Here is an 8,324-nt window from a genome sequence, read left to right on the forward strand (position 1 = left end):
AGTTCGCTTGCAAACTGACGGACTTGAATAAATCGACTCAGCTCGTCATGCGGATCATTTACTACAAGTATATATCTTATACGACCGAGGACGTGTCCCTCTGAATGCTACAGACTTCGCGGAAAACCTCATCTACTGTATACACATTTGGGAAAAGAAAATTAGACCTTTTTAATTTAAATTTCGCGCGAAAACCCATTCGTCGAAATATTATGATCTGTGCCAAATATCAACTGATCATTTGTGTTTAGTATACGCTTGTCTTTCCAAAGGCCTTCGGTGATAACTGTCGCGAGCAAGTGTTTGATTGGTACAAATTATTCAAAGAGGGTCAAGAACACGTCTCCGACGAATCACGACCTAAACGATCATCAATATCAACTGAAGATCAATTCAATAAAATAAAGGAATTACGACGATTAACAATGTGAGATCGTTCTGCCACTCGCGTTAAAGTCTGTGAAGCAATGCTTTCCGACTAAAAGGATGTCATGAAAAGTATTATTACTGCCGATGAGTATTGGATCTATGCTTACGACCCGGAAACAGACAAGCAATCGACCGAGTATCGTAACAAAGGTGAGCCGAAGCCGAAAAAACCATGTCAAAGCAGGTCATAAATCAAGATTATGTTGACAATTTCCTTGATTTATGGAAGTGTGGTGCACTACGAACTCCTTCCGACCGGTCAAACTGTCAACAAGGAATACTAATTGAGTATGCAGTTCACTCGGTTGACTCTCGATCAGACTTCGGAGTGAAAGGATGGAACCATATTTCATACATTGTCATTTATCGAGGCAAAAACTCGGGTTTATTATGCTTTAACATTTCCAGACACTGCTCGGAATCATCAAGTCGTCGCTGTTTTTGTTCAAAAGTGAGCTGACGCGGCACCCATCCTGCACAGAGCTTTCTCATGCCCAAATATTCGTGAATGATCTAATACATATACGTTCAGTAGATATCTTTAGAGTGACTGCTTTCGCGATCAACTCTACGGTCATCAAGATAAGAAGTTTGAAGCTGAATGAATTTTTAATGCGAGAATACCCAAACCCCGTCAATTCTTTTCTTTCTTAATATCGCTGCACACAACACATAAATATGTCCGAAGATCTGATCTTCAGATCCAATGGCTTTTCAATTCGCAACATCTGTTAAGAGTAACGTCAAAGAAAAGAAAGAATTAAATTAATTCAAAGTTTAGGACTTCAGATGAAGTCGCAAATATTTATTTTTGAGGTTATGATGAAGAAGTATACATTTTAAGTAGCAAGGCTACAACCTAGCCGTTATTAGCGACTTTTAGCATAACACCGGGGAGGGTTAAAGGTGTTACAGAGCGACTGCAGGTGTTTATGAGGTCAAGAAACCTCGAAAACTAATAAACACTGTGAGGGCCAGCGAATAAGGGCACACTTTATAAGGTATACTGCATCCACGTGCAATACCAGATTAGTTGTACGTGATAACGGTAAAATGTATTGAAGGCTTGCGGCGTACGCTCACCACCTTTACCCAACCACTTGAACAAATTTATGCACCGTCGCGGCGTGCGCCAACACTGCCACCGCATTTTCCGATATTATTACTACAAAAGCGTTGCATAACCGAAAAATATTCAAATAATGACCGCGGCTTGTGGCATATGCACGTAGAACGCATATTATGTCAACAAACTAAACTAAAGCGGCGACCTAACAAACCACGACCACTGCGTTGCCCCCTTAATAAAAATGGCGTATGCGATGCTTAGCCAACGAAAAATATTTGGAAATTCGTTTGTCGCCACTTCGTGAGCACACGCGCGCCCCAGTGGCCCGCTGCCAGTTGCCGCCGGTTTGCCTGTTGAAGTAAGCCATTCGGACCATTTGTCAACATTAATGTGTCACAGTGGGCACTGCATGTGGCCGCCACAAAATTCAATCGACCAGCGCTCGTCCCGTCCCCCCCGATGGCTTGATTGCGTAGTGGGCGACCACCGGTGAGCCATGGCCGCTTGGTCGTTCGGTCGTTTTGCACGCCGCGCAACCAAAGCGAATGCCAAAATAGCCTTAACCAAGTGGATTATAGCCTTTATTATTTCTTACACACACACCCACACACACGCACTCACACATATTCACCTTTGTATTGCTGTGTGGCAAATCGCTGCCTCCGCGTCGACTTCGGCGTCAATGCGACCAGCGCCAACAGTTGTCAATTGCAATCTCGGTTTCTGATCAATTAATTCCAAGTTATTATCGGCATTTACGCACACACACACACACACACATAAATAAGCTAGGTGTTTGTGTTAGTGTTTCGAATTCATTTCGTATGCTTAAGCGCATGGGTGTGAGAGCTTAGCTTGTTGATGCTGCCGCTGCTGTGGCTTGAGCGTTTTAGCGATAACCGAGCGACTGCAGCATGCCACCGTTTAACGGCATCACGTTGACTGGCGCATTATGCAACATTAGTTGTGTTATCAGTGTCGTTTGTGAGAATATCGTAAGGCGATTTAGTTAAATAATTGTCGGCGATGGAGTAGCGGAGTGTCGCGCATCACAACACGATGACTATGAAGCGGATTTCAGCTGTGAGTTGAAGCGCCTGCACAAACTTATAGGTCTGATGCGTGTGATAGTGGGGACGGCATTGGTGCTACTGCTGGTGGTGGTGTTGTTTCGAAACTGTTTTGTATGGGAAATCTCGGCGCTGTTTAATTATATATTTAATCCTTCAAAGTAATGCAACCACAATTTTCGCACGCTTTTGTTATTACCAACATCCCGATTCGGCTACGCCCCGAGCTCAGTTGTCTTTTGTGGCATGCTGCAAGTATTTTGTGACTTTTTACTAAAGCATAGCAGATTTGCTTAAATTTAAGAGATTCGTAGAAGGAAATAAAAAATAGCATAAAAAGCCGGCAGACGTAGATATATGCAGATATTCAGACTTCAGTTCGTCTTTCTAATATTTATCACATATATTATATATAACTATATATCTAATTTGGCTAGTTTTATGTGTTGCAAGCAGCAGTTTGGAAAAAAAAATTTAATATATTCTCTGATGGCACATAGGTCCTGAGCCTGTCGTTAAATGAAAAGTAATAGCACTGCGGTCTTATATCGCAAGTCGCTGCCAACAATCCCAATTATTGATAACAATATAACCGAAAGCAGCCAAGAAATGTCAATCCCACAATCCACGCTCCAGAAGCATGAGCGATGCAATGCCAGGAGGTGGCAGAGTTTGAAGAAAGTATTCTGTGAAATATTTCTGGAACCCGGCTTTTTTGCCGACCAAGTATTGTCAACACGGCAGCAACATTTAAAATTATGTCACGAAAGTTTTCTGCCGTTCCAACAACAACAACATTGGCTATATTTTCTGGAAAACCTCATCGAAATTGATGGATGGATTTTCTGAGAAATTTTAAGGTTTCCAACCAGGCGGTGTCAAATACGTGGACCACCTTGATTTTCAGAAAGACTTATTTTTATGAACACCAGTCAGCGAATCCAAAACTCTACCAGTGTATTTTTGCAACAAAAACGCTTCTAGGGATATACATTTTAGGTTCTGTCCTGTTCGAATTCAGTTCATTTAAAATTTCACCATATTCAGTAATGTTAAACGGTTTTTAGTTGATACGATTCCGCTCAAATTATGTTGGACAGTGAGCGGAGTGGCTGTTACATTGTTTTTCCCCCCGGTTGCGCTCTTTCCTCTCAAAAAATCTCTTTAAATAGCAAGCCAAATATGTTGATTTCATTCAAAATTTATTTCAGACGAAGGTCATTTGGAGTAACATAATTCTTTTCCTGTAGTTGAAGAATTTAATAACTTTTCACTTAAAATTAGTTAAATTAGCCTTATCCTTAGCTCACTTTAGTTTTTTAAATGATTTTATAGTAAAGTTCGAGTTACTCTTTGTCTCTGAAAGTGATAACTTAAGAATGTTGACTTGGTTATATGGTTGGACTGGTTATTTGGGCACCTTCATGTAAAAAAGCTTGGTATTTCCAGGTTACTTCGGTATCGTTGAGACTCAGTACTACAAACAAATATATGTAAGACTGGCATGACAATCACGATATTTAGTAAAAACTATCTGATTTTGGAAGCTGTTATGGCAGAATGATATCACAGATTCTAAGCTTCTTCTTTATATACAATTTAAGCAATCAGAGATACCTTTCTCACTGCTAAAACCGTCTGTGAAGACAAACCGTGTGTCAGTAAAGTTCAATAGTAATATTTTTGAAGGATGGCGTATTTCGACAAAATTTCAGTTTCTGTAGTACACTCTGCATCGTCAGCGGAAAAAATCACTGTCAGCAAGCAGTAGTCAGCGCCAGCAGACGTGACAGCATTGCTTGCCAAAAATCTGGCCTTAAAGTAAAACAATATCAATAAACTGAACCGAAATTAAAATTGAAATAGTTGATTCACTAAACCTAAATAATAACACAAAGCGGCTATCGTTTATTTTTTTTTTTTTTTTTTTTTTTTTTTTTTTTTTTTTTTTTTTTTTTTTTTTGTAATCTTTGTGGTAGATTTCATTACAAGCTCGATAATTTAGCCTTTAGCTTTCTTTCAAAGTAAAACTAGCAACTAGCAAAAAAATCCTATATTCCCAGCAACGCTGAAGGCACGTGTGCCTTGGTGGGATGCGCAACAATCTTTAGCTGGCTGTGCCGCTGGTTGCACAGCAGTTTCAGTTTCGAAACGTGATATTCCCTTAATGAGGACTTAGTTTTATATAATATATTTGAAATGAAATGAAATTTACGAACTTTACAAGCAGATCACTTCGATGTTACCGTCTTATATCATGAAATATTCTTTTTATGGCAGTCGCCGTTCACGATCCAATAACCAGCTGCAGAGTATATGCTTAGATGAAAGAAACGTCTTAAAACGCCCATCAATTTAAACGTAAACAAAACTAACCAAACTAAGTACTGTTGCTAACTGAACTGAGGTTCTGTGGAATTGTGTAGACCAGGACTTTCAGTATCAGTATCGTTCGTAAATTTTTTTTACTGTTCATAATGTCACATGATTCTACGCTCTTAGTGAGAGCAAAGTTGATGAGAAGACGATATTTCTTTTGGAATTACAGCAAGTGGAAACTATTTTGAAGCTACGTCGGTCTTACAGTGAACAAAAGCCGGTTATGGACAGTATGTATCTATCACACGGTATTTTTTGGGACTTGGGGAAACAATGTTCTAGAGCCTTTGAAAATTTCATAACAATGCGGACTGTGAGAAATAGATATAGTGAAATTTTCGTCTTATTCTTTTATTTCTGTGGTCGGTTCGACAGGAAAGTATAAGAGATGAATTGAGGTAAAGAATAGAAACAAGTAAGGAAGGCCTAAGTTCAGCTGTAATTTTGAGTTGTAATCCGATTTTGACATTACATTCATTGGTGCTTGATTCGAATACTGGAAAATGAAAGAATCAGATGGAATTTAAAATGTAGTTATATGCAAAGAGGGCATGGTTATAGCCCAAGTTTGCCCATTTTTACACTGTAACATAGGAGTATGTCTTGTACCAAATTTGTTTTAAATCGGTTGAGTAGGGCCCGGGATCTGGACTTGTAGGCTACCCACATCGACTTAAAATATTCACACGTCCTTAAACATACTTGCCATGGATTGACTGAATGATTAAGATTTTCGATAATAATTTCGATTTTTCAAGCTACTCTGAAGCGTACATTTTTTGAAATGAAACAAGGTCACTTCCCATTATTTGTCCAAAATAAAAAAAATTTACTAGTCTTTCGATCAACACCTGTAATTATATTTATTATAATAATAAATTTTCTGAGTTTCGGATTTGAAAAAAAAAAAAATTAAGCAGACACCTTGCCACGGCAGAAACCTGTTTTCATAGGTCGTCATGGATATCGGCTAAACAAGGAAATCAAAAAATGTTTAAAATATGTGCCGGAAAGAACTTTATATGTAGATAAATCTGTAAGTGTGCATATTATAGGGTTTTCCAATAAGTGTGATATGATTATGGTTGTTGCGCGTGCTGTGTGGCAAATAGCTCCATCTTGTTGGAACCAGATGTCGTCAAGATCAACTTCTTCCAATTGCGACCATGAAAATTTGGTTTTCATCGATCTACACCATTCTCCATTGGCAGTCACGGTGTCACCAGCTTCATTTCCAAAGTGGTACGCATCGATGATTAAATCAGTCCAAACACCACACCAAACTGTCAATTTAGGTGAATGCAATGGTTGTTCATGAATAATTTGTGTATTTTCTTCGCACCAGAATCGAAAATTCTGTTTATTTAACGCACCACTCAGATGAAAGCGAGATTTATCGGAGAAGATGATTTTCTTAAAAAAACTCGGTATCAATTTCAAGTTGTTCCAAGGCAAAATCGGTACATTCGCAATATTTACGGTAGCTCACTGGCTTCAGTTCCTGAGTGAGAACAGTTTTATATGAATGCAAGCCGAAATCTTTTCTCCAGAGCTGCCAGGTTTGAAACAGTCCCAATTTTTAATAGCCAGCACAGCTGGCTGATTATTTTATTTGTCCATATCTCTAAATACCCACTTTAGTTTATTTAGTCATAACTCCAACGGCATATGATTTAAGTAATTCATTATGATAAAAAATATCTTTTACATAAAATGTTATATGTTAGGAATAAACGTGTTGATTTCTCGAAATGTTTTAATTAATTTATTTTGATATGGAAATGTGACATTTAATGACTTTTAGATTATAATTGTTGTTGTTGCCGTTGTTGTTAAAATTCTATTAGCATTAATTCGGTAGCATATTCATTTGCTCAGTTATGACATTGTTGTTGTTGTGCCTACCTGTTATTTACATTACACATCCCCTAAGCAGCGACAACAAATATTAAAGGACAATAAAAAAATAAAAAAAGCCATAAAAACTTACAACAAGAAGATGCATGTTGTTGTTGTTGCTGTTGTAACAAAGGTAGTGCCGCAAAATTTGCGTGCCACAGCAACTACAATATAACGAAAACGCTTCCTGTACCGAAAGGAAACAGCGGGACATGCTCGAAAGGTGTACAGAACAACAACAACCACGGCAATAACAACAAAGAAATAAAAAGTGTAAAAACTAACAACATTTGTATGTTTGGTGAAATATTGAAAAATGTTTCGTGTTTTGCTGCCACCTAAACGTGTTTGTGTGTATGTATGAGTGTGTGCATGTATGTATGTATATATGTGTATTTATAGAGCTGCCACTTGGTCAACACGCGGCTGGTCATTTCGTGGCGCACAAACCAGTTAAGTCATAAAGGGTGTACCCAAAGGTGGAAAGTGGCAGGGGAGACCAGCTGTGCGGCAGCAAGGACAAGCGCTTTCATTGATTGCACGCTAATGTTTAACAGCTGTTTGGTTAATAAAAAGGAAGAGGGGTTGTGCTTGTGTTGGCAGCGCCGAAAAATATCGATACCGCACATGCACTGCCGAAGGTTTGGCCACAAATTACGAAAGCACATACAAATGCAGGAAGCTAATGTCCGGATTAGGGGTACAAATTCTAAGAATGTTATCCCTCTTCAATTTTTGCCTTGTTAAATCTATCCGGTTTAAGGCTCAGTATGGGATTAAGAGCTTCTCATGCGGCTGTGTTGATACTTAACTTCCCTTTTTGATTTCTGTTTATAATTTTATTGAAAGTTCCTCATGGACTACCTAAGACTTCTGTATCGTTATGATGTTGTTGATCCTGAAATTCGTGTGATTTTTAAGGAATTAGTTTTGTATTCAGTTTATTTCGATTTCCAGACTTTTATCGAATGCTTATGCTGAAATGTGTATCTAATGAGAATGCTGAAGAAAACATTTACTATATTATAATATTTAAATATATGTCTTGTCTTTGATGTGGTTAGTCTTTATGATTCCTATGATTGCATATGTCTCATCGAGATAATATAATGAAAATTGCAAGCGAATACCATGCAATCAAGTCCATTTTATTGTTCTATAGACAAGCAGTGTTCTACCGGAAATAAAAGTTAGAGAATCCATCGATTTGAGCCAGCTGTAGTGAGAAGTCTTCGCTGTTATCACATACTATGATACATAGAAAAAATATTTGAGAATTATAAAAAGATCGCTTGGTCTATAACTTCGCAACTCATTTCTCATAACGAAAAATATTTCTGATAGCAATCGCTGCGAATTTAAATTCGAAACTTACTATATGACTTTTTATTTAGAGAATGATATCATTGTAACATTAACGGTTGAAGCGTGAACAAACACCAGAAGCAGAGTAAGGGCCAATTTATAAATAATCGTTT

Source organism: Bactrocera latifrons, unplaced genomic scaffold, assembly GCF_001853355.1.
Source record: "Bactrocera latifrons isolate USDA-ARS-PBARC rearing strain unplaced genomic scaffold, ASM185335v1 scaffold_104, whole genome shotgun sequence".
Taxonomy (NCBI): domain Eukaryota; kingdom Metazoa; phylum Arthropoda; class Insecta; order Diptera; family Tephritidae; genus Bactrocera; species Bactrocera latifrons.